The following is a 20406-nucleotide window of genomic DNA, read 5'->3' as shown; positions in this document are numbered from 1 at the left end:
CACACTGACCCTAGAAGGATCTAGTGTCCTTAACAAGGGCGAAGAGATAGTAGAAGTGGTTATTAGCCATTTTTACCCTACATACAGGAGCCTCAATACTGAATAGAAGCAGGAAGTAGCGCAAATAAACTTTGACATCCAGGTACCTTTATAGATGATGTTTGCTCTTATTGGAGTCTTTCTCATCCTTTTTGTTTCCATCTGTTCTAGATGCCATGATAACTTTGGACATGCTCTGCTCATCTCTGCAGACAATTCCCTCTTCTCCGCTCTTCTGCAGGACATGTCGATGGGGTGTCCTTGAATAGCAAGGACACCGTGTAGTTTATCAACAATGACACAAATGTCAACAGCAAAATCCACACCAACTATAGTTAGTAAATGCCTGCTACAGGCTTCAATTAACACCACAACATAGAGACAACTACTTCTGCAAATCAGTTAGGCACACGATTCGAGACGGTAAACACTGTGAGCAAAATGCGGAATCGGAAGAAACCAGCTTCAGCATCGATCTACCTGGGATGAAACTAGTGAACATGACCTCTAAAAAGCTGCTCCTGGCCCGTACGGGGATCGAACCCGCGACCTTGGCGTTATTAGCACCACGCTCTAACCAACTGAGCTAACCGGCCATGGGTGTGGCATTACGTCCCTGCCGGGAAAAAAATGGAAAGCTGTACGAGCGCGATCCTTTTTTTTTTTTTTTAGGGGGGGGGGGGGAAGGATTTAGCACACATGTAGGGACATTTGGTGGTAGACGCATATGTAACGCGTGACAGTCGAACAATAAAAGATCAAAAGCTCCTGCTTATGAAGATATTGCCGGATCAATCAGGTTCACGTAGCAGTGGCAAGAACATAAGAAACCTCCCCGTCGGGGAATCGAACCCCGGTCTCCCGCGTGACAGGCGGGGATACTCACCACTATACTAACGAGGATTGGCTGCGTCGAAACCTCTGACATCACACTCCGAGAAAGTGCACACGAGGCATGTGAGTGCTCAGAGGATCCACTGTGGGCCCTGCTCATTTTTCCTTTTTTGCACTTTCAGATAAGAGAGGTGAGACTGTGAAGAAAACTGCCATTTTGCCCTCACTGGCCAGAGTCAGTGCTCCTTTGGATGAGAGAAATGGGCCAGCCAGCAGACATCCGAATGATGGCAAAGCTGTCTATAGTGTCTGGGAGATTTAGTCAAACTTTTGCTCGGCTGACAACTATGGCCTCATTCACACAGCGGTTTTTTCTAGGCAGCACACTGACCCTAGAAGGATCTAGTGTCCTTAACAAGGGCGAAGAGATAGTAGAAGTGGTTATTAGCCATTTTTACCCTACATACAGGAGCCTCAATACTGAATAGAAGCAGGAAGTAGCGCAAATAAACTTTGACATCCAGGTACCTTTATAGATGATGTTTGCTCTTATTGGAGTCTTTCTCATCCTTTTTGTTTCCATCTGTTCTAGATGCCATGATAACTTTGGACATGCTCTGCTCATCTCTGCAGACAATTCCCTCTTCTCCGCTCTTCTGCAGGACATGTCGATGGGGTGTCCTTGAATAGCAAGGACACCGTGTAGTTTATCAACAATGACACAAATGTCAACAGCAAAATCCACACCAACTATAGTTAGTAAATGCCTGCTACAGGCTTCAATTAACACCACAACATAGAGACAACTACTTCTGCAAATCAGTTAGGCACACGATTCGAGACGGTAAACACTGTGAGCAAAATGCGGAATCGGAAGAAACCAGCTTCAGCATCGATCTACCTGGGATGAAACTAGTGAACATGACCTCTAAAAAGCTGCTCCTGGCCCGTACGGGGATCGAACCCGCGACCTTGGCGTTATTAGCACCACGCTCTAACCAACCGAGCTAACCGGCCATGGGTGTGGCATTACGTCCCTGCCGGGAAAAAAATGGAAAGCTGTACGAGCGCGATCCTTTTTTTTTTTTTTTAGGGGGGGGGGGGGGATGGATTTAGCACACATGTAGGGACTTTTGGTGGTAGACGCATATGTAACGCGTGACAGTCGAACAATAAAAGATCAAAAGCTCCTGCTTATGAAGATATTGCCGGATCAATCAGGTTCACGTAGCAGTGGCAAGAACATAAGAAACCTCCCCGTCGGGGAATCGAACCCTGGTCTCCCGCGTGACAGGCGGGGATACTCACCACTATACTAACGAGGATTGGCTGCGTCGAAACCTCTGACATCACACTCCGAGAAAGTGCACACGAGGCATGTGAGTGCTCAGAGGATCCACTGTGGGCCCTGCTCATTTTTCCTTTTTTGCACTTTCAGATAAGAGAGGTGAGACTGTGAAGAAAACTGCCATTTTGCCCTCACTGGCCAGAGTCAGTGCTCCTTTGGATGAGAGAAATGGGCCAGCCAGCAGACATCCGAATGATGGCAAAGCTGTCTATAGTGTCTGGGAGATTTAGTCAAACTTTTGCTCGGCTGACAACTATGGCCTCATTCACACAGCGGTTTTTTCTAGGCAGCACACTGACCCTAGAAGGATCTAGTGTCCTTAACAAGGGCGAAGAGATAGTAGAAGTGGTTATTAGCCATTTTTACCCTACATACAGGAGCCTCAATACTGAATAGAAGCAGGAAGTAGCGCAAATAAACTTTGACATCCAGGTACCTTTATAGATGATGTTTGCTCTTATTGGAGTCTTTCTCATCCTTTTGGTTTCCATCTGTTCTAGATGCCATGATAACTTTGGACATGCTCTGCTCATCTCTGCAGACAATTCCCTCTTCTCCGCTCTTCTGCAGGACATGTCGATGGGGTGTCCTTGAATAGCAAGGACACCGTGTAGTTTATCAACAATGACACAAATGTCAACAGCAAAATCCACACCAACTATAGTTAGTAAATGCCTGCTACAGGCTTCAATTAACACCACAACATAGAGACAACTACTTCTGCAAATCAGTTAGGCACACGATTCGAGACGGTAAACACTGTGAGCAAAATGCGGAATCGGAAGAAACCAGCTTCAGCATCGATCTACCTGGGATGAAACTAGTGAACATGACCTCATCCTTTTGGTTTCCATCTGTTCTAGATGCCATGATAACTTTGGACATGCTCTGCTCATCTCTGCAGACAATTCCCTCTTCTCCGCTCTTCTGCAGGACATGTCGATGGGGTGTCCTTGAATAGCAAGGACACCGTGTAGTTTATCAACAATGACACAAATGTCAACAGCAAAATCCACACCAACTATAGTTAGTAAATGCCTGCTACAGGCTTCAATTAACACCACAACATAGAGACAACTACTTCTGCAAATCAGTTAGGCACACGATTCGAGACGGTAAACACTGTGAGCAAAATGCGGAATCGGAAGAAACCAGCTTCAGCATCGATCTACCTGGGATGAAACTAGTGAACATGACCTCTAAAAAGCTGCTCCTGGCCCGTACGGGGATCGAACCCTCGACCTTGGCGTTATTAGCACCACGCTCTAACCAACTGAGCTAACCGGCCATGGGTGTGGCATTACGTCCCTGCCGGGAAAAAAATGGAAAGCTGTACGAGCGCGATCCTTTTTTTTTTTTTTTTAGGGGGGGGGGGGGGGATGGATTTAGCACACATGTAGGGACTTTTGGTGGTAGACGCATATGTAACGCGTGACAGTCGAACAATAAAAGATCAAAAGCTCCTGCTTATGAAGATATTGCCGGATCAATCAGGTTCACGTAGCAGTGGCAAGAACATAAGAAACCTCCCCGTCGGGGAATCGAACCCCGGTCTCCCGCGTGACAGGCGGGGATACTCACCACTATACTAACGAGGATTGGCTGCGTCGAAACCTCTGACATCACACTCCGAGAAAGTGCACACGAGGCATGTGAGTGCTCAGAGGATCCACTGTGGGCCCTGCTCATTTTTCCTTTTTTGCACTTTCAGATAAGAGAGGTGAGACTGTGAAGAAAACTGCCATTTTGCCCTCACTGGCCAGAGTCAGTGCTCCTTTGGATGAGAGAAATGGGCCAGCCAGCAGACATCCGAATGATGGCAAAGCTGTCTATAGTGTCTGGGAGATTTAGTCAAACTTTTGCTCGGCTGACAACTATGGCCTCATTCACACAGCGGTTTTTTCTAGGCAGCACACTGACCCTAGAAGGATCTAGTGTCCTTAACAAGGGCGAAGAGATAGTAGAAGTGGTTATTAGCCATTTTTACCCTACATACAGGAGCCTCAATACTGAATAGAAGCAGGAAGTAGCGCAAATAAACTTTGACATCCAGGTACCTTTATAGATGATGTTTGCTCTTATTGGAGTCTTTCTCATCCTTTTTGTTTCCATCTGTTCTAGATGCCATGATAACTTTGGACATGCTCTGCTCATCTCTGCAGACAATTCCCTCTTCTCCGCTCTTCTGCAGGACATGTCGATGGGGTGTCCTTGAATAGCAAGGACACCGTGTAGTTTATCAACAATGACACAAATGTCAACAGCAAAATCCACACCAACTATAGTTAGTAAATGCCTGCTACAGGCTTCAATTAACACCACAACATAGAGACAACTACTTCTGCAAATCAGTTAGGCACACGATTCGAGACGGTAAACACTGTGAGCAAAATGCGGAATCGGAAGAAACCAGCTTCAGCATCGATCTACCTGGGATGAAACTAGTGAACATGACCTCTAAAAAGCTGCTCCTGGCCCGTACGGGGATCGAACCCGCGACCTTGGCGTTATTAGCACCACGCTCTAACCAACTGAGCTAACCGGCCATGGGTGTGGCATTACGTCCCTGCCGGGAAAAAAATGGAAAGCTGTACGAGCGCGATCCTTTTTTTTTTTTTTTAGGGGGGGGGGGGGATGGATTTAGCACACATGTAGGGACATTTGGTGGTAGACGCATATGTAACGCGTGACAGTCGAACAATAAAAGATCAAAAGCTCCTGCTTATGAAGATATTGCCGGATCAATCAGGTTCACGTAGCAGTGGCAAGAACATAAGAAACCTCCCCGTCGGGGAATCGAACCCCGGTCTCCCGCGTGACAGGCGGGGATACTCACCACTATACTAACGAGGATTGGCTGCGTCGAAACCTCTGACATCACACTCCGAGAAAGTGCACACGAGGCATGTGAGTGCTCAGAGGATCCACTGTGGGCCCTGCTCATTTTTCCTTTTTTGCACTTTCAGATAAGAGAGGTGAGACTGTGAAGAAAACTGCCATTTTGCCCTCACTGGCCAGAGTCAGTGCTCCTTTGGATGAGAGAAATGGGCCAGCCAGCAGACATCCGAATGATGGCAAAGCTGTCTATAGTGTCTGGGAGATTTAGTCAAACTTTTGCTCGGCTGACAACTATGGCCTCATTCACACAGCGGTTTTTTCTAGGCAGCACACTGACCCTAGAAGGATCTAGTGTCCTTAACAAGGGCGAAGAGATAGTAGAAGTGGTTATTAGCCATTTTTACCCTACATACAGGAGCCTCAATACTGAATAGAAGCAGGAAGTAGCGCAAATAAACTTTGACATCCAGGTACCTTTATAGATGATGTTTGCTCTTATTGGAGTCTTTCTCATCCTTTTTGTTTCCATCTGTTCTAGATGCCATGATAACTTTGGACATGCTCTGCTCATCTCTGCAGACAATTCCCTCTTCTCCGCTCTTCTGCAGGACATGTCGATGGGGTGTCCTTGAATAGCAAGGACACCGTGTAGTTTATCAACAATGACACAAATGTCAACAGCAAAATCCACACCAACTATAGTTAGTAAATGCCTGCTACAGGCTTCAATTAACACCACAACATAGAGACAACTACTTCTGCAAATCAGTTAGGCACACGATTCGAGACGGTAAACACTGTGAGCAAAATGCGGAATCGGAAGAAACCAGCTTCAGCATCGATCTACCTGGGATGAAACTAGTGAACATGACCTCTAAAAAGCTGCTCCTGGCCCGTACGGGGATCGAACCCGCGACCTTGGCGTTATTAGCACCACGCTCTAACCAACTGAGCTAACCGGCCATGGGTGTGGCATTACGTCCCTGCCGGGAAAAAAATGGAAAGCTGTACGAGCGCGATCCTTTTTTTTTTTTTTTAGGGGGGGGGGATGGATTTAGCACACATGTAGGGACTTTTGGTGGTAGACGCATATGTAACGCGTGACAGTCGAACAATAAAAGATCAAAAGCTCCTGCTTATGAAGATATTGCCGGATCAATCAGGTTCACGTAGCAGTGGCAAGAACATAAGAAACCTCCCCGTCGGGGAATCGAACCCCGGTCTCCCGCGTGACAGGCGGGGATACTCACCACTATACTAACGAGGATTGGCTGCGTCGAAACCTCTGACATCACACTCCGAGAAAGTGCACACGAGGCATGTGAGTGCTCAGAGGATCCACTGTGGGCCCTGCTCATTTTTCCTTTTTTGCACTTTCAGATAAGAGAGGTGAGACTGTGAAGAAAACTGCCATTTTGCCCTCACTGGCCAGAGTCAGTGCTCCTTTGGATGAGAGAAATGGGCCAGCCAGCAGACATCCGAATGATGGCAAAGCTGTCTATAGTGTCTGGGAGATTTAGTCAAACTTTTGCTCGGCTGACAACTATGGCCTCATTCACACAGCGGTTTTTTCTAGGCAGCACACTGACCCTAGAAGGATCTAGTGTCCTTAACAAGGGCGAAGAGATAGTAGAAGTGGTTATTAGCCATTTTTACCCTACATACAGGAGCCTCAATACTGAATAGAAGCAGGAAGTAGCGCAAATAAACTTTGACATCCAGGTACCTTTATAGATGATGTTTGCTCTTATTGGAGTCTTTCTCATCCTTTTTGTTTCCATCTGTTCTAGATGCCATGATAACTTTGGACATGCTCTGCTCATCTCTGCAGACAATTCCCTCTTCTCCGCTCTTCTGCAGGACATGTCGATGGGGTGTCCTTGAATAGCAAGGACACCGTGTAGTTTATCAACAATGACACAAATGTCAACAGCAAAATCCACACCAACTATAGTTAGTAAATGCCTGCTACAGGCTTCAATTAACACCACAACATAGAGACAACTACTTCTGCAAATCAGTTAGGCACACGATTCGAGACGGTAAACACTGTGAGCAAAATGCGGAATCGGAAGAAACCAGCTTCAGCATCGATCTAACTGGGATGAAACTAGTGAACATGACCTCTAAAAAGCTGCTCCTGGCCCGTACGGGGATCGAACCCGCGACCTTGGCGTTATTAGCACCACGCTCTAACCAACTGAGCTAACCGGCCATGGGTGTGGCATTACGTCCCTGCCGGGAAAAAAATGGAAAGCTGTACGAGCGCGATCCTTTTTTTTTTTTTTTAGGGGGGGGGGATGGATTTAGCACACATGTAGGGACTTTTGGTGGTAGACGCATATGTAACGCGTGACAGTCGAACAATAAAAGATCAAAAGCTCCTGCTTATGAAGATATTGCCGGATCAATCAGGTTCACGTAGCAGTGGCAAGAACATAAGAAACCTCCCCGTCGGGGAATCGAACCCCGGTCTCCCGCGTGACAGGCGGGGATACTCACCACTATACTAACGAGGATTGGCTGCGTCGAAACCTCTGACATCACACTCCGAGAAAGTGCACACGAGGCATGTGAGTGCTCAGAGGATCCACTGTGGGCCCTGCTCATTTTTCCTTTTTTGCACTTTCAGATAAGAGAGGTGAGACTGTGAAGAAAACTGCCATTTTGCCCTCACTGGCCAGAGTCAGTGCTCCTTTGGATGAGAGAAATGGGCCAGCCAGCAGACATCCGAATGATGGCAAAGCTGTCTATAGTGTCTGGGAGATTTAGTCAAACTTTTGCTCGGCTGACAACTATGGCCTCATTCACACAGCGGTTTTTTCTAGGCAGCACACTGACCCTAGAAGGATCTAGTGTCCTTAACAAGGGCGAAGAGATAGTAGAAGTGGTTATTAGCCATTTTTACCCTACATACAGGAGCCTCAATACTGAATAGAAGCAGGAAGTAGCGCAAATAAACTTTGACATCCAGGTACCTTTATAGATGATGTTTGCTCTTATTGGAGTTTTTCTCATCCTTTTTGTTTCCATCTGTTCTAGATGCCATGATAACTTTGGACATGCTCTGCTCATCTCTGCAGACAATTCCCTCTTCTCCGCTCTTCTGCAGGACATGTCGATGGGGTGTCCTTGAATAGCAAGGACACCGTGTAGTTTATCAACAATGACACAAATGTCAACAGCAAAATCCACACCAACTATAGTTAGTATATGCCTGCTACAGGCTTCAATTAACACCACAACATAGAGACAACTACTTCTGCAAATCAGTTAGGCACACGATTCGAGACGGTAAACACTGTGAGCAAAATGCGGAATCGGAAGAAACCAGCTTCAGCATCGATCTACCTGGGATGAAACTAGTGAACATGACCTCTAAAAAGCTGCTCCTGGCCCGTACGGGGATCGAACCCGCGACCTTGGCGTTATTAGCACCACGCTCTAACCAACTGAGCTAACCGGCCATGGGTGTGGCATTACGTCCCTGCCGGGAAAAAAATGGAAAGCTGTACGAGTGCGATCCTTTTTTTTTTTTTTTTAGGGGGGGGGGGGATGGATTTAGCACACATGTAGGGACTTTTGGTGGTAGACGCATATGTAACGCGTGACAGTCGAACAATAAAAGATCAAAAGCTCCTGCTTATGAAGATATTGCCGGATCAATCAGGTTCACGTAGCAGTGGCAAGAACATAAGAAACCTCCCCGTCGGGGAATCGAACCCCGGTCTCCCGCGTGACAGGCGGGGATACTCACCACTATACTAACGAGGATTGGCTGCGTCGAAACCTTTGACATCACACCCCGAGAAAGTGCACACGAGGCATGTGAGTGCTCAGAGGATCCACTGTGGGCCCTGCTCATTTTTCCTTTTTTGCACTTTCAGATAAGAGAGGTGAGACTGTGAAGAAAACTGCCATTTTGCCCTCACTGGCCAGAGTCAGTGCTCCTTTGGATGAGAGAAATGGGCCAGCCAGCAGACATCCGAATGATGGCAAAGCTGTCTATAGTGTCTGGGAGATTTAGTCAAACTTTTGCTCGGCTGACAACTATGGCCTCATTCACACAGCGGTTTTTTCTAGGCAGCACACTGACCCTAGAAGGATCTAGTGTCCTTAACAAGGGCGAAGAGATAGTAGAAGTGGTTATTAGCCATTTTTACCCTACATACAGGAGCCTCAATACTGAATAGAAGCAGGAAGTAGCGCAAATAAACTTTGACATCCAGGTACCTTTATAGATGATGTTTGCTCTTATTGGAGTCTTTCTCATCCTTTTTGTTTCCATCTGTTCTAGATGCCATGATAACTTTGGACATGCTCTGCTCATCTCTGCAGACAATTCCCTCTTCTCCGCTCTTCTGCAGGACATGTCGATGGGGTGTCCTTGAATAGCAAGGACACCGTGTAGTTTATCAACAATGACACAAATGTCAACAGCAAAATCCACACCAACTATAGTTAGTAAATGCCTGCTACAGGCTTCAATTAACACCACAACATAGAGACAACTACTTCTGCAAATCAGTTAGGCACACGATTCGAGACGGTAAACACTGTGAGCAAAATGCGGAATCGGAAGAAACCAGCTTCAGCATCGATCTACCTGGGATGAAACTAGTGAACATGACCTCTAAAAAGCTGCTCCTGGCCCGTACGGGGATCGAACCCGCGACCTTGGCGTTATTAGCACCACGCTCTAACCAACTGAGCTAACCGGCCATGGGTGTGGCATTACGTCCCTGCCGGGAAAAAAATGGAAAGCTGTACGAGCGCGATCCTTTTTTTTTTTTTTTTTAGGGGGGGGGGGGGGATGGATTTAGCACACATGTAGGGACTTTTGGTGGTAGACGCATATGTAACGCGTGACAGTCGAACAATAAAAGATCAAAAGCTCCTGCTTATGAAGATATTGCCGGATCAATCAGGTTCACGTAGCAGTGGCAAGAACATAAGAAACCTCCCCGTCGGGGAATCGAACCCCGGTCTCCCGCGTGACAGGCGGGGATACTCACCACTATACTAACGAGGATTGGCTGCGTCGAAACCTCTGACATCACACTCCGAGAAAGTGCACACGAGGCATGTGAGTGCTCAGAGGATCCACTGTGGGCCCTGCTCATTTTTCCTTTTTTGCACTTTCAGATAAGAGAGGTGAGACTGTGAAGAAAACTGCCATTTTGCCCTCACTGGCCAGAGTCAGTGCTCCTTTGGATGAGAGAAATGGGCCAGCCAGCAGACATCCGAATGATGGCAAAGCTGTCTATAGTGTCTGGGAGATTTAGTCAAACTTTTGCTCGGCTGACAACTATGGCCTCATTCACACAGCGGTTTTTTCTAGGCAGCACACTGACCCTAGAAGGATCTAGTGTCCTTAACAAGGGCGAAGAGATAGTAGAAGTGGTTATTAGCCATTTTTACCCTACATACAGGAGCCTCAATACTGAATAGAAGCAGGAAGTAGCGCAAATAAACTTTGACATCCAGGTACCTTTATAGATGATGTTTGCTCTTATTGGAGTCTTTCTCATCCTTTTTGTTTCCATCTGTTCTAGATGCCATGATAACTTTGGACATGCTCTGCTCATCTCTGCAGACAATTCCCTCTTCTCCGCTCTTCTGCAGGACATGTCGATGGGGTGTCCTTGAATAGCAAGGACACCGTGTAGTTTATCAACAATGACACAAATGTCAACAGCAAAATCCACACCAACTATAGTTAGTAAATGCCTGCTACAGGCTTCAATTAACACCACAACATAGAGACAACTACTTCTGCAAATCAGTTAGGCACACGATTCGAGACGGTAAACACTGTGAGCAAAATGCGGAATCGGAAGAAACCAGCTTCAGCATCGATCTACCTGGGATGAAACTAGTGAACATGACCTCTAAAAAGCTGCTCCTGGCCCGTACGGGGATCGAACCCGCGACCTTGGCGTTATTAGCACCACGCTCTAACCAACTGAGCTAACCGGCCATGGGTGTGGCATTACGTCCCTGCCGGGAAAAAAATGGAAAGCTGTACGAGCGCGATCCTTTTTTTTTTTTTTTAGGGGGGGGGGATGGATTTAGCACACATGTAGGGACTTTTGGTGGTAGACGCATATGTAACGCGTGACAGTCGAACAATAAAAGATCAAAAGCTCCTGCTTATGAAGATATTGCCGGATCAATCAGGTTCACGTAGCAGTGGCAAGAACATAAGAAACCTCCCCGTCGGGGAATCGAACCCCGGTCTCCCGCGTGACAGGCGGGGATACTCACCACTATACTAACGAGGATTGGCTGCGTCGAAACCTCTGACATCACACTCCGAGAAAGTGCACACGAGGCATGTGAGTGCTCAGAGGATCCACTGTGGGCCCTGCTCATTTTTCCTTTTTTGCACTTTCAGATAAGAGAGGTGAGACTGTGAAGAAAACTGCCATTTTGCCCTCACTGGCCAGAGTCAGTGCTCCTTTGGATGAGAGAAATGGGCCAGCCAGCAGACATCCGAATGATGGCAAAGCTGTCTATAGTGTCTGGGAGATTTAGTCAAACTTTTGCTCGGCTGACAACTATGGCCTCATTCACACAGCGGTTTTTTCTAGGCAGCACACTGACCCTAGAAGGATCTAGTGTCCTTAACAAGGGCGAAGAGATAGTAGAAGTGGTTATTAGCCATTTTTACCCTACATACAGGAGCCTCAATACTGAATAGAAGCAGGAAGTAGCGCAAATAAACTTTGACATCCAGGTACCTTTATAGATGATGTTTGCTCTTATTGGAGTCTTTCTCATCCTTTTTGTTTCCATCTGTTCTAGATGCCATGATAACTTTGGACATGCTCTGCTCATCTCTGCAGACAATTCCCTCTTCTCCGCTCTTCTGCAGGACATGTCGATGGGGTGTCCTTGAATAGCAAGGACACCGTGTAGTTTATCAACAATGACACAAATGTCAACAGCAAAATCCACACCAACTATAGTTAGTAAATGCCTGCTACAGGCTTCAATTAACACCACAACATAGAGACAACTACTTCTGCAAATCAGTTAGGCACACGATTCGAGACGGTAAACACTGTGAGCAAAATGCGGAATCGGAAGAAACCAGCTTCAGCATCGATCTACCTGGGATGAAACTAGTGAACATGACCTCTAAAAAGCTGCTCCTGGCCCGTACGGGGATCGAACCCGCGACCTTGGCGTTATTAGCACCACGCTCTAACCAACTGAGCTAACCGGCCATGGGTGTGGCATTACGTCCCTGCCGGGAAAAAAATGGAAAGCTGTACGAGCGCGATCCTTTTTTTTTTTTTTTAGGGGGGGGGGATGGATTTAGCACACATGTAGGGACTTTTGGTGGTAGACGCATATGTAACGCGTGACAGTCGAACAATAAAAGATCAAAAGCTCCTGCTTATGAAGATATTGCCGGATCAATCAGGTTCACGTAGCAGTGGCAAGAACATAAGAAACCTCCCCGTCGGGGAATCGAACCCCGGTCTCCCGCGTGACAGGCGGGGATACTCACCACTATACTAACGAGGATTGGCTGCGTCGAAATCTCTGACATCACACTCCGAGAAAGTGCACACGAGGCATGTGAGTGCTCAGAGGATCCACTGTGGGCCCTGCTCATTTTTCCTTTTTTGCACTTTCAGATAAGAGAGGTGAGACTGTGAAGAAAACTGCCATTTTGCCCTCACTGGCCAGAGTCAGTGCTCCTTTGGATGAGAGAAATGGGCCAGCCAGCAGACATCCGAATGATGGCAAAGCTGTCTATAGTGTCTGGGAGATTTAGTCAAACTTTTGCTCGGCTGACAACTATGGCCTCATTCACACAGCGGTTTTTTCTAGGCAGCACACTGACCCTAGAAGGATCTAGTGTCCTTAACAAGGGCGAAGAGATAGTAGAAGTGGTTATTAGCCATTTTTACCCTACATACAGGAGCCTCAATACTGAATAGAAGCAGGAAGTAGCGCAAATAAACTTTGACATCCAGGTACCTTTATAGATGATGTTTGCTCTTATTGGAGTCTTTCTCATCCTTTTTGTTTCCATCTGTTCTAGATGCCATGATAACTTTGGACATGCTCTGCTCATCTCTGCAGACAATTCCCTCTTCTCCGCTCTTCTGCAGGACATGTCGATGGGGTGTCCTTGAATAGCAAGGACACCGTGTAGTTTATCAACAATGACACAAATGTCAACAGCAAAATCCACACCAACTATAGTTAGTAAATGCCTGCTACAGGCTTCAATTAACACCACAACATAGAGACAACTACTTCTGCAAATCAGTTAGGCACACGATTCGAGACGGTAAACACTGTGAGCAAAATGCGGAATCGGAAGAAACCAGCTTCAGCATCGATCTACCTGGGATGAAACTAGTGAACATGACCTCTAAAAAGCTGCTCCTGGCCCGTACGGGGATCGAACCCGCGACCTTGGCGTTATTAGCACCACGCTCTAACCAACTGAGCTAACCGGCCATGGGTGTGGCATTACGGCCATGGGTGTGGCATTACGTCTCTGCCGGGAAAAAAATGGAAAGCTGTACGAGCGCGATCCTTTTTTTTTAGGGGGGGGGGGGGGGGGATGGATTTAGCACACATGTAGGGACTTTTGGTGGTAGACGCATATGTAACGCGTGACAGTCGAACAATAAAAGATCAAAAGCTCCTGCTTATGAAGATATTGCCGGATCAATCAGGTTCACGTAGCAGTGGCAAGAACATAAGAAACCTCCCCGTCGGGGAATCGAACCCCGGTCTCCCGCGTGACAGGCGGGGATACTCACCACTATACTAACGAGGATTGGCTGCGTCGAAACCTCTGACATCACACTCCGAGAAAGTGCACACGAGGCATGTGAGTGCTCAGAGGATCCACTGTGGGCCCTGCTCATTTTTCCTTTTTTGCACTTTCAGATAAGAGAGGTGAGACTGTGAAGAAAACTGCCATTTTGCCCTCACTGGCCAGAGTCAGTGCTCCTTTGGATGAGAGAAATGGGCCAGCCAGCAGACATCCGAATGATGGCAAAGCTGTCTATAGTGTCTGGGAGATTTAGTCAAACTTTTGCTCGGCTGACAACTATGGCCTCATTCACACAGCGGTTTTTTCTAGGCAGCACACTGACCCTAGAAGGATCTAGTGTCCTTAACAAGGGCGAAGAGATAGTAGAAGTGGTTATTAGCCATTTTTACCCTACATACAGGAGCCTCAATACTGAATAGAAGCAGGAAGTAGCGCAAATAAACTTTGACATCCAGGTACCTTTATAGATGATGTTTGCTCTTATTGGAGTCTTTCTCATCCTTTTTGTTTCCATCTGTTCTAGATGCCATGATAACTTTGGACATGCTCTGCTCATCTCTGCAGACAATTCCCTCTTCTCCGCTCTTCTGCAGGACATGTCGATGGGGTGTCCTTGAATAGCAAGGACACCGTGTAGTTTATCAACAATGACACAAATGTCAACAGCAAAATCCACACCAACTATAGTTAGTAAATGCCTGCTACAGGCTTCAATTAACACCACAACATAGAGACAACTACTTCTGCAAATCAGTTAGGCACACGATTCGAGACGGTAAACACTGTGAGCAAAATGCGGAATCGGAAGAAACCAGCTTCAGCATCGATCTACCTGGGATGAAACTAGTGAACATGACCTCTAAAAAGCTGCTCCTGGCCCGTACGGGGATCGAACCCGCGACCTTGGCGTTATTAGCACCACGCTCTAACCAACTGAGCTAACCGGCCATGGGTGTGGCATTACGTCCCTGCCGGGAAAAAAATGGAAAGCTGTACGAGCGCGATCCTTTTTTTTTTTTTCTTAGGGGGGGGGGAGGATGGATTTAGCACACATGTAGGGACTTTTGGTGGTAGACGCATATGTAACGCGTGACAGTCGAACAATAAAAGATCAAAAGCGCCTGCTTATGAAGATATTGCCGGATCAATCAGGTTCACGTAGCAGTGGCAAGAACATAAGAAACCTCCCCGTCGGGGAATCGAACCCCGGTCTCCCGCGTGACAGGCGGGGATACTCACCACTATACTAACGAGGATTGGCTGCGTCGAAACCTCTGACATCACACTCCGAGAAAGTGCACACGAGGCATGTGAGTGCTCAGAGGATCCACTGTGGGCCCTGCTCATTTTTCCTTTTTTGCACTTTCAGATAAGAGAGGTGAGACTGTGAAGAAAACTGCCATTTTGCCCTCACTGGCCAGAGTCAGTGCTCCTTTGGATGAGAGAAATGGGTCAGCCAGCAGACATCCGAATGATGGCAAAGCTGTCTATAGTGTCTGGGAGATTTAGTCAAACTTTTGCTCGGCTGACAACTATGGCCTCATTCACACAGCGGTTTTTTCTAGGCAGCACACTGACCCTAGAAGGATCTAGTGTCCTTAACAAGGGCGAAGAGATAGTAGAAGTGGTTATTAGCCATTTTTACCCTACATACAGGAGCCTCAATACTGAATAGAAGCAGGAAGTAGCGCAAATAAACTTTGACATCCAAGTACCTTTATAGATGATGTTTGCTCTTATTGGAGTCTTTCTCATCCTTTTGGTTTCCATCTGTTCTAGATGCCATGATAACTTTGGACATGCTCTGCTCATCTCTGCAGACAATTCCCTCTTCTCCGCTCTTCTGCAGGACATGTCGATGGGGTGTCCTTGAATAGCAAGGACACCGTGTAGTTTATCAACAATGACACAAATGTCAACAGCAAAATCCACACCAACTATAGTTAGTAAATGCCTGCTACAGGCTTCAATTAACACCACAACATAGAGACAACTACTTCTGCAAATCAGTTAGGCACACGATTCGAGACGGTAAACACTGTGAGCAAAATGCGGAATCGGAAGAAACCAGCTTCAGCATCGATCTACCTGGGATGAAACTAGTGAACATGACCTCTAAAAAGCTGCTCCTGGCCCGTGCGGGGATCGAACCCGCGACCTTGGCGTTATTAGCACCACGCTCTAACCAACTGAGCTAACCGGCCATGGGTGTGGCATTACGTCCCTGCCGGGAAAAAAATGGAAAGCTGTACGAGCGCGATCCTTTTTTTTTTTTTTTTAGGGGGGGGGGGGGGATGGATTTAGCACACATGTAGGGACTTTTGGTGGTAGACGCATATGTAACGCGTGACAGTCGAACAATAAAAGATCAAAAGCTCCTGCTTATGAAGATATTGCCGGATCAATCAGGTTCACGTAGCAGTGGCAAGAACATAAGAAACCTCCCCGTCGGGGAATCGAACCCCGGTCTCCCGCGTGACAGGCGGGGATACTCACCACTATACTAACGAGGATTGGCTGCGTCGAAACCTCTGACATCACACTCCGAGAAAGTGCACACGAGGCATGTGAGTGCTCAGAGGATCCACTGTGGGCCCTGCTCATTTTTCCTTTTTTGCACTTTCAGATAAGAGAGGTGAGACTGTGAAGAAAACTGCCATTTTGCCCTCACTGGCCAGAGTCAGTGCTCCTTTGGATGAGAGAAATGGGCCAGCCAGCAGACATCCGAATGATGGCAAAGCTGTCTATAGTGTCTGGGAGATTTAGTCAAACTTTTGCTCGGCTGACAACTATGGCCTCATTCACACAGCGGTTTTTTCTAGGCAGCACACTGACCCTAGAAGGATCTAGTGTCCTTAACAAGGGCGAAGAGATAGTAGAAGTGGTTATTAGCCATTTTTACCCTACATACAGGAACCTCAATACTGAATAGAAGCAGGAAGTAGCGCAAATAAACTTTGACATCCAGGTACCTTTATAGATGATGTTTGCTCTTATTGGAGTCTTTCTCATCCTTTTTGTTTCCATCTGTTCTAGATGCCATGATAACTTTGGACATGCTCTGCTCATCTCTGCAGACAATTCCCTCTTCTCCGCTCTTCTGCAGGACATGTCGATGGGGTGTCCTTGAATAGCAAGGACACCGTGTAGTTTATCAACAATGACACAAATGTCAACAGCAAAATCCACACCAACTATAGTTAGTAAATGCCTGCTACAGGCTTCAATTAACACCACAACATAGAGACAACTACTTCTGCAAATCAGTTAGGCACACGATTCGAGACGGTAAACACTGTGAGCAAAATGCGGAATCGGAAGAAACCAGCTTCAGCATCGATCTACCTGGGATGAAACTAGTGAACATGACCTCTAAAAAGCTGCTCCTGGCCCGTACGGGGATCGAACCCGCGACCTTGGCGTTATTAGCACCACGCTCTAACCAACTGAGCTAACCGGCCATGGGTGTGGCATTACGTCCCTGCCGGGAAAAAAATGGAAAGCTGTATGAGCGCGATCCTTTTTTTTTTTTTTTTTAGGGGGGGGGGGGGGATGGATTTAGCACACATGTAGGGACTTTTGGTGGTAGACGCATATGTAACGCGTGACAGTCGAACAATAAAAGATCAAAAGCTCCTGCTTATGAAGATATTGCCGGATCAATCAGGTTCACGTAGCAGTGGCAAGAACATAAGAAACCTCCCCGTCGGGGAATCGAACCCCGGTCTCCCGCGTGACAGGCGGGGATACTCACCACTATACTAACGAGGATTGGCTGCGTCGAAACCTCTGACATCACACTCCGAGAAAGTGCACACGAGGCATGTGAGTGCTCAGAGGATCCACTGTGGGCCCTGCTCATTTTTCCTTTTTTGCACTTTCAGATAAGAGAGGTGAGACTGTGAAGAAAACTGCCATTTTGCCCTCACTGGCCAGAGTCAGTGCTCCTTTGGATGAGAGAAATGGGCCAGCCAGCAGACATCCGAATGATGGCAAAGCTGTCTATAGTGTCTGGGAGATTTAGTCAAACTTTTGCTCGGCTGACAACTATGGCCTCATTCACACAGCGTTTTTTTCTAGGCAGCACACTGACCCTAGAAGGATCTAGTGTCCTTAACAAGGGCGAAGAGATAGTAGAAGTGGTTATTAGCCATTTTTACCCTACATACAGGAGCCTCAATACTGAATAGAAGCAGGAAGTAGCGCAAATAAACTTTGACATCCAGGTACCTTTATAGATGATGTTTGCTCTTATTGGAGTCTTTCTCATCCTTTTTGTTTCCATCTGTTCTAGATGCCATGATAACTTTGGACATGCTCTGCTCATCTCTGCAGACAATTCCCTCTTCTCCGCTCTTCTGCAGGACATGTCGATGGGGTGTCCTTGAATAGCAAGGACACCGTGTAGTTTATCAACAATGACACAAATGTCAACAGCAAAATCCACACCAACTATAGTTAGTATATGCCTGCTACAGGCTTCAATTAACACCACAACATAGAGACAACTACTTCTGCAAATCAGTTAGGCACACGATTCGAGACGGTAAACACTGTGAGCAAAATGCGGAATCGGAAGAAACCAGCTTCAGCATCGATCTACCTGGGATGAAACTAGTGAACATGACCTCTAAAAAGCTGCTCCTGGCCCGTACGGGGATCGAACCCGCGACCTTGGCGTTATTAGCACCACGCTCTAACCAACTGAGCTAACCGGCCATGGGTGTGGCATTACGTCCCTGCCGGGAAAAAAATGGAAAGCTGTATGAGCGCGATCCTTTTTTTTTTTTTTTTAGGGGGGGGGGGGGGATGGATTTAGCACACATGTAGGGACTTTTGGTGGTAGACGCATATGTAACGCGTGACAGTCGAACAATAAAAGATCAAAAGCTCCTGCTTATGAAGATATTGCCGGATCAATCAGGTTCACGTAGCAGTGGCAAGAACATAAGAAACCTCCCCGTCGGGGAATCGAACCCCGGTCTCCCGCGTGACAGGCGGGGATACTCACCACTATACTAACGAGGATTGGCTGCGTTGAAACCTCTGACATCACACTCCGAGAAAGTGCACACGAGGCATGTGAGTGCTCAGAGGATCCACTGTGGGCCCTGCTCATTTTTCCTTTTTTGCACTTTCAGATAAGAGAGGTGAGACTGTGAAGAAAACTGCCATTTTGCCCTCACTGGCCAGAGTCAGTGCTCCTTTGGATGAGAGAAATGGGCCAGCCAGCAGACATCCGAATGATGGCAAAGCTGTCTATAGTGTCTGGGAGATTTAGTCAAACTTTTGCTCGGCTGACAACTATGGCCTCATTCACACAGCGGTTTTTTCTAGGCAGCACACTGACCCTAGAAGGATCTAGTGTCCTTAACAAGGGCGAAGAGATAGTAGAAGTGGTTATTAGCCATTTTTACCCTACATACAGGAGCCTCAATACTGAATAGAAGCAGGAAGTAGCGCAAATAAACTTTGACATCCAGGTACCTTTATAGATGATGTTTGCTCTTATTGGAGTCTTTCTCATCCTTTTTGTTTCCATCTGTTCTAGATGCCATGATAACTTTGGACATGCTCTGCTCATCTCTGCAGACAATTCCCTCTTCTCCGCTCTTCTGCAGGACATGTCGATGGGGTGTCCTTGAATAGCAAGGACACCGTGTAGTTTATCAACAATGACACAAATGTCAACAGCAAAATCCACACCAACTATAGTTAGTATATGCCTGCTACAGGCTTCAATTAACACCACAACATAGAGACAACTACTTCTGCAAATCAGTTAGGCACACGATTCGAGACGGTAAACACTGTGAGCAAAATGCGGAATCGGAAGAAACCAGCTTCAGCATCGATCTTCCTGGGATGAAACTAGTGAACATGACCTCTAAAAAGCTGCTCCTGGCCCGTACGGGGATCGAACCCGCGACCTTGGCGTTTTTAGCACCACGCTCTAACCAACTGAGCTAACCGGCCATGGGTGTGGCATTACGTCCCTGCCGGGAAAAAAATGGAAAGCTGTACGAGCGCGATCCTTTTTTTTTTTTTTTTAGGGGGGGGGGGGATGGATTTAGCACACATGTAGGGACTTTTGGTGGTAGACGCATATGTAACGCGTGACAGTCGAACAATAAAAGATCAAAAGCTCCTGCTTATGAAGATATTGCCGGATCAATCAGGTTCACGTAGCAGTGGCAAGAACATAAGAAACCTCCCCGTCGGGGAATCGAACCCCGGTCTCCCGCGTGACAGGCGGGGATACTCACCACTATACTAACGAGGATTGGCTGCGTCGAAACCTCTGACATCACACTCCGAGAAAGTGCACACGAGGCATGTGAGTGCTCAGAGGATCCACTGTGGGCCCTGCTCATTTTTCCTTTTTTGCACTTTCAGATAAGAGAGGTGAGACTGTGAAGAAAACTGCCATTTTGCCCTCACTGGCCAGAGTCAGTGCTCCTTTGGATGAGAGAAATGGGCCAGCCAGCAGACATCCGAATGATGGCAAAGCTGTCTATAGTGTCTGGGAGATTTAGTC

The 20406-nt window shown here is 47.0% G+C and overlaps 32 non-coding genes across 32 annotated transcripts; all 32 read right to left on the bottom strand.

The window, feature by feature from the left end:
- Positions 1-561: 561 nt before the first annotated feature.
- Positions 562-635, bottom strand: TRNAI-AAU (transfer RNA isoleucine (anticodon AAU)). Its single transcript has one exon. It is a non-coding gene; the product is annotated as a tRNA-Ile (tRNA).
- Positions 636-870: 235 nt separating this feature from the next.
- On the bottom strand, positions 871-942 carry TRNAD-GUC (transfer RNA aspartic acid (anticodon GUC)). The gene has a single exon. It is a non-coding gene; the product is annotated as a tRNA-Asp (tRNA).
- Positions 943-1816: 874 nt separating this feature from the next.
- On the bottom strand, positions 1817-1890 carry TRNAI-AAU (transfer RNA isoleucine (anticodon AAU)). Its single transcript has one exon. It is a non-coding gene; the product is annotated as a tRNA-Ile (tRNA).
- A 236-nt stretch (positions 1891-2126) lies between these two features.
- TRNAD-GUC (transfer RNA aspartic acid (anticodon GUC)) lies at positions 2127-2198 on the bottom strand. The gene has a single exon. It is a non-coding gene; the product is annotated as a tRNA-Asp (tRNA).
- A 1237-nt stretch (positions 2199-3435) lies between these two features.
- On the bottom strand, positions 3436-3509 carry TRNAI-AAU (transfer RNA isoleucine (anticodon AAU)). Its single transcript has one exon. It is a non-coding gene; the product is annotated as a tRNA-Ile (tRNA).
- Positions 3510-3747: 238 nt separating this feature from the next.
- On the bottom strand, positions 3748-3819 carry TRNAD-GUC (transfer RNA aspartic acid (anticodon GUC)). The gene has a single exon. It is a non-coding gene; the product is annotated as a tRNA-Asp (tRNA).
- An 874-nt stretch (positions 3820-4693) lies between these two features.
- TRNAI-AAU (transfer RNA isoleucine (anticodon AAU)) lies at positions 4694-4767 on the bottom strand. The gene has a single exon. It is a non-coding gene; the product is annotated as a tRNA-Ile (tRNA).
- Positions 4768-5002: 235 nt separating this feature from the next.
- Positions 5003-5074, bottom strand: TRNAD-GUC (transfer RNA aspartic acid (anticodon GUC)). The gene has a single exon. It is a non-coding gene; the product is annotated as a tRNA-Asp (tRNA).
- Positions 5075-5948: 874 nt separating this feature from the next.
- TRNAI-AAU (transfer RNA isoleucine (anticodon AAU)) lies at positions 5949-6022 on the bottom strand. The gene has a single exon. It is a non-coding gene; the product is annotated as a tRNA-Ile (tRNA).
- Positions 6023-6254: 232 nt separating this feature from the next.
- Positions 6255-6326, bottom strand: TRNAD-GUC (transfer RNA aspartic acid (anticodon GUC)). Its single transcript has one exon. It is a non-coding gene; the product is annotated as a tRNA-Asp (tRNA).
- Positions 6327-7200: 874 nt separating this feature from the next.
- On the bottom strand, positions 7201-7274 carry TRNAI-AAU (transfer RNA isoleucine (anticodon AAU)). The gene has a single exon. It is a non-coding gene; the product is annotated as a tRNA-Ile (tRNA).
- A 232-nt stretch (positions 7275-7506) lies between these two features.
- On the bottom strand, positions 7507-7578 carry TRNAD-GUC (transfer RNA aspartic acid (anticodon GUC)). Its single transcript has one exon. It is a non-coding gene; the product is annotated as a tRNA-Asp (tRNA).
- Positions 7579-8452: 874 nt separating this feature from the next.
- TRNAI-AAU (transfer RNA isoleucine (anticodon AAU)) lies at positions 8453-8526 on the bottom strand. The gene has a single exon. It is a non-coding gene; the product is annotated as a tRNA-Ile (tRNA).
- Positions 8527-8761: 235 nt separating this feature from the next.
- On the bottom strand, positions 8762-8833 carry TRNAD-GUC (transfer RNA aspartic acid (anticodon GUC)). Its single transcript has one exon. It is a non-coding gene; the product is annotated as a tRNA-Asp (tRNA).
- An 874-nt stretch (positions 8834-9707) lies between these two features.
- On the bottom strand, positions 9708-9781 carry TRNAI-AAU (transfer RNA isoleucine (anticodon AAU)). The gene has a single exon. It is a non-coding gene; the product is annotated as a tRNA-Ile (tRNA).
- A 238-nt stretch (positions 9782-10019) lies between these two features.
- TRNAD-GUC (transfer RNA aspartic acid (anticodon GUC)) lies at positions 10020-10091 on the bottom strand. The gene has a single exon. It is a non-coding gene; the product is annotated as a tRNA-Asp (tRNA).
- An 874-nt stretch (positions 10092-10965) lies between these two features.
- On the bottom strand, positions 10966-11039 carry TRNAI-AAU (transfer RNA isoleucine (anticodon AAU)). The gene has a single exon. It is a non-coding gene; the product is annotated as a tRNA-Ile (tRNA).
- Positions 11040-11271: 232 nt separating this feature from the next.
- On the bottom strand, positions 11272-11343 carry TRNAD-GUC (transfer RNA aspartic acid (anticodon GUC)). Its single transcript has one exon. It is a non-coding gene; the product is annotated as a tRNA-Asp (tRNA).
- Positions 11344-12217: 874 nt separating this feature from the next.
- Positions 12218-12291, bottom strand: TRNAI-AAU (transfer RNA isoleucine (anticodon AAU)). Its single transcript has one exon. It is a non-coding gene; the product is annotated as a tRNA-Ile (tRNA).
- A 232-nt stretch (positions 12292-12523) lies between these two features.
- TRNAD-GUC (transfer RNA aspartic acid (anticodon GUC)) lies at positions 12524-12595 on the bottom strand. Its single transcript has one exon. It is a non-coding gene; the product is annotated as a tRNA-Asp (tRNA).
- An 874-nt stretch (positions 12596-13469) lies between these two features.
- On the bottom strand, positions 13470-13543 carry TRNAI-AAU (transfer RNA isoleucine (anticodon AAU)). Its single transcript has one exon. It is a non-coding gene; the product is annotated as a tRNA-Ile (tRNA).
- Positions 13544-13796: 253 nt separating this feature from the next.
- On the bottom strand, positions 13797-13868 carry TRNAD-GUC (transfer RNA aspartic acid (anticodon GUC)). Its single transcript has one exon. It is a non-coding gene; the product is annotated as a tRNA-Asp (tRNA).
- Positions 13869-14742: 874 nt separating this feature from the next.
- TRNAI-AAU (transfer RNA isoleucine (anticodon AAU)) lies at positions 14743-14816 on the bottom strand. The gene has a single exon. It is a non-coding gene; the product is annotated as a tRNA-Ile (tRNA).
- Positions 14817-15052: 236 nt separating this feature from the next.
- Positions 15053-15124, bottom strand: TRNAD-GUC (transfer RNA aspartic acid (anticodon GUC)). Its single transcript has one exon. It is a non-coding gene; the product is annotated as a tRNA-Asp (tRNA).
- Positions 15125-15998: 874 nt separating this feature from the next.
- On the bottom strand, positions 15999-16072 carry TRNAI-AAU (transfer RNA isoleucine (anticodon AAU)). Its single transcript has one exon. It is a non-coding gene; the product is annotated as a tRNA-Ile (tRNA).
- A 237-nt stretch (positions 16073-16309) lies between these two features.
- TRNAD-GUC (transfer RNA aspartic acid (anticodon GUC)) lies at positions 16310-16381 on the bottom strand. Its single transcript has one exon. It is a non-coding gene; the product is annotated as a tRNA-Asp (tRNA).
- An 874-nt stretch (positions 16382-17255) lies between these two features.
- On the bottom strand, positions 17256-17329 carry TRNAI-AAU (transfer RNA isoleucine (anticodon AAU)). The gene has a single exon. It is a non-coding gene; the product is annotated as a tRNA-Ile (tRNA).
- Positions 17330-17567: 238 nt separating this feature from the next.
- On the bottom strand, positions 17568-17639 carry TRNAD-GUC (transfer RNA aspartic acid (anticodon GUC)). Its single transcript has one exon. It is a non-coding gene; the product is annotated as a tRNA-Asp (tRNA).
- An 874-nt stretch (positions 17640-18513) lies between these two features.
- Positions 18514-18587, bottom strand: TRNAI-AAU (transfer RNA isoleucine (anticodon AAU)). The gene has a single exon. It is a non-coding gene; the product is annotated as a tRNA-Ile (tRNA).
- A 237-nt stretch (positions 18588-18824) lies between these two features.
- Positions 18825-18896, bottom strand: TRNAD-GUC (transfer RNA aspartic acid (anticodon GUC)). Its single transcript has one exon. It is a non-coding gene; the product is annotated as a tRNA-Asp (tRNA).
- Positions 18897-19770: 874 nt separating this feature from the next.
- TRNAF-AAA (transfer RNA phenylalanine (anticodon AAA)) lies at positions 19771-19844 on the bottom strand. The gene has a single exon. It is a non-coding gene; the product is annotated as a tRNA-Phe (tRNA).
- A 235-nt stretch (positions 19845-20079) lies between these two features.
- TRNAD-GUC (transfer RNA aspartic acid (anticodon GUC)) lies at positions 20080-20151 on the bottom strand. The gene has a single exon. It is a non-coding gene; the product is annotated as a tRNA-Asp (tRNA).
- Positions 20152-20406: the final 255 nt, after the last annotated feature.

The sequence above is a fragment of the Dendrobates tinctorius genome, unplaced genomic scaffold, assembly GCF_039654945.1.
Source record: "Dendrobates tinctorius isolate UK_male_01 unplaced genomic scaffold, ASM3965494v1 ptg000062l, whole genome shotgun sequence".
NCBI lineage: Eukaryota > Metazoa > Chordata > Amphibia > Anura > Dendrobatidae > Dendrobates > Dendrobates tinctorius.
The sequence above is the reverse complement of the archived record's forward strand: the minus strand, read 5'-3'. Positions and strand labels throughout refer to the sequence as shown.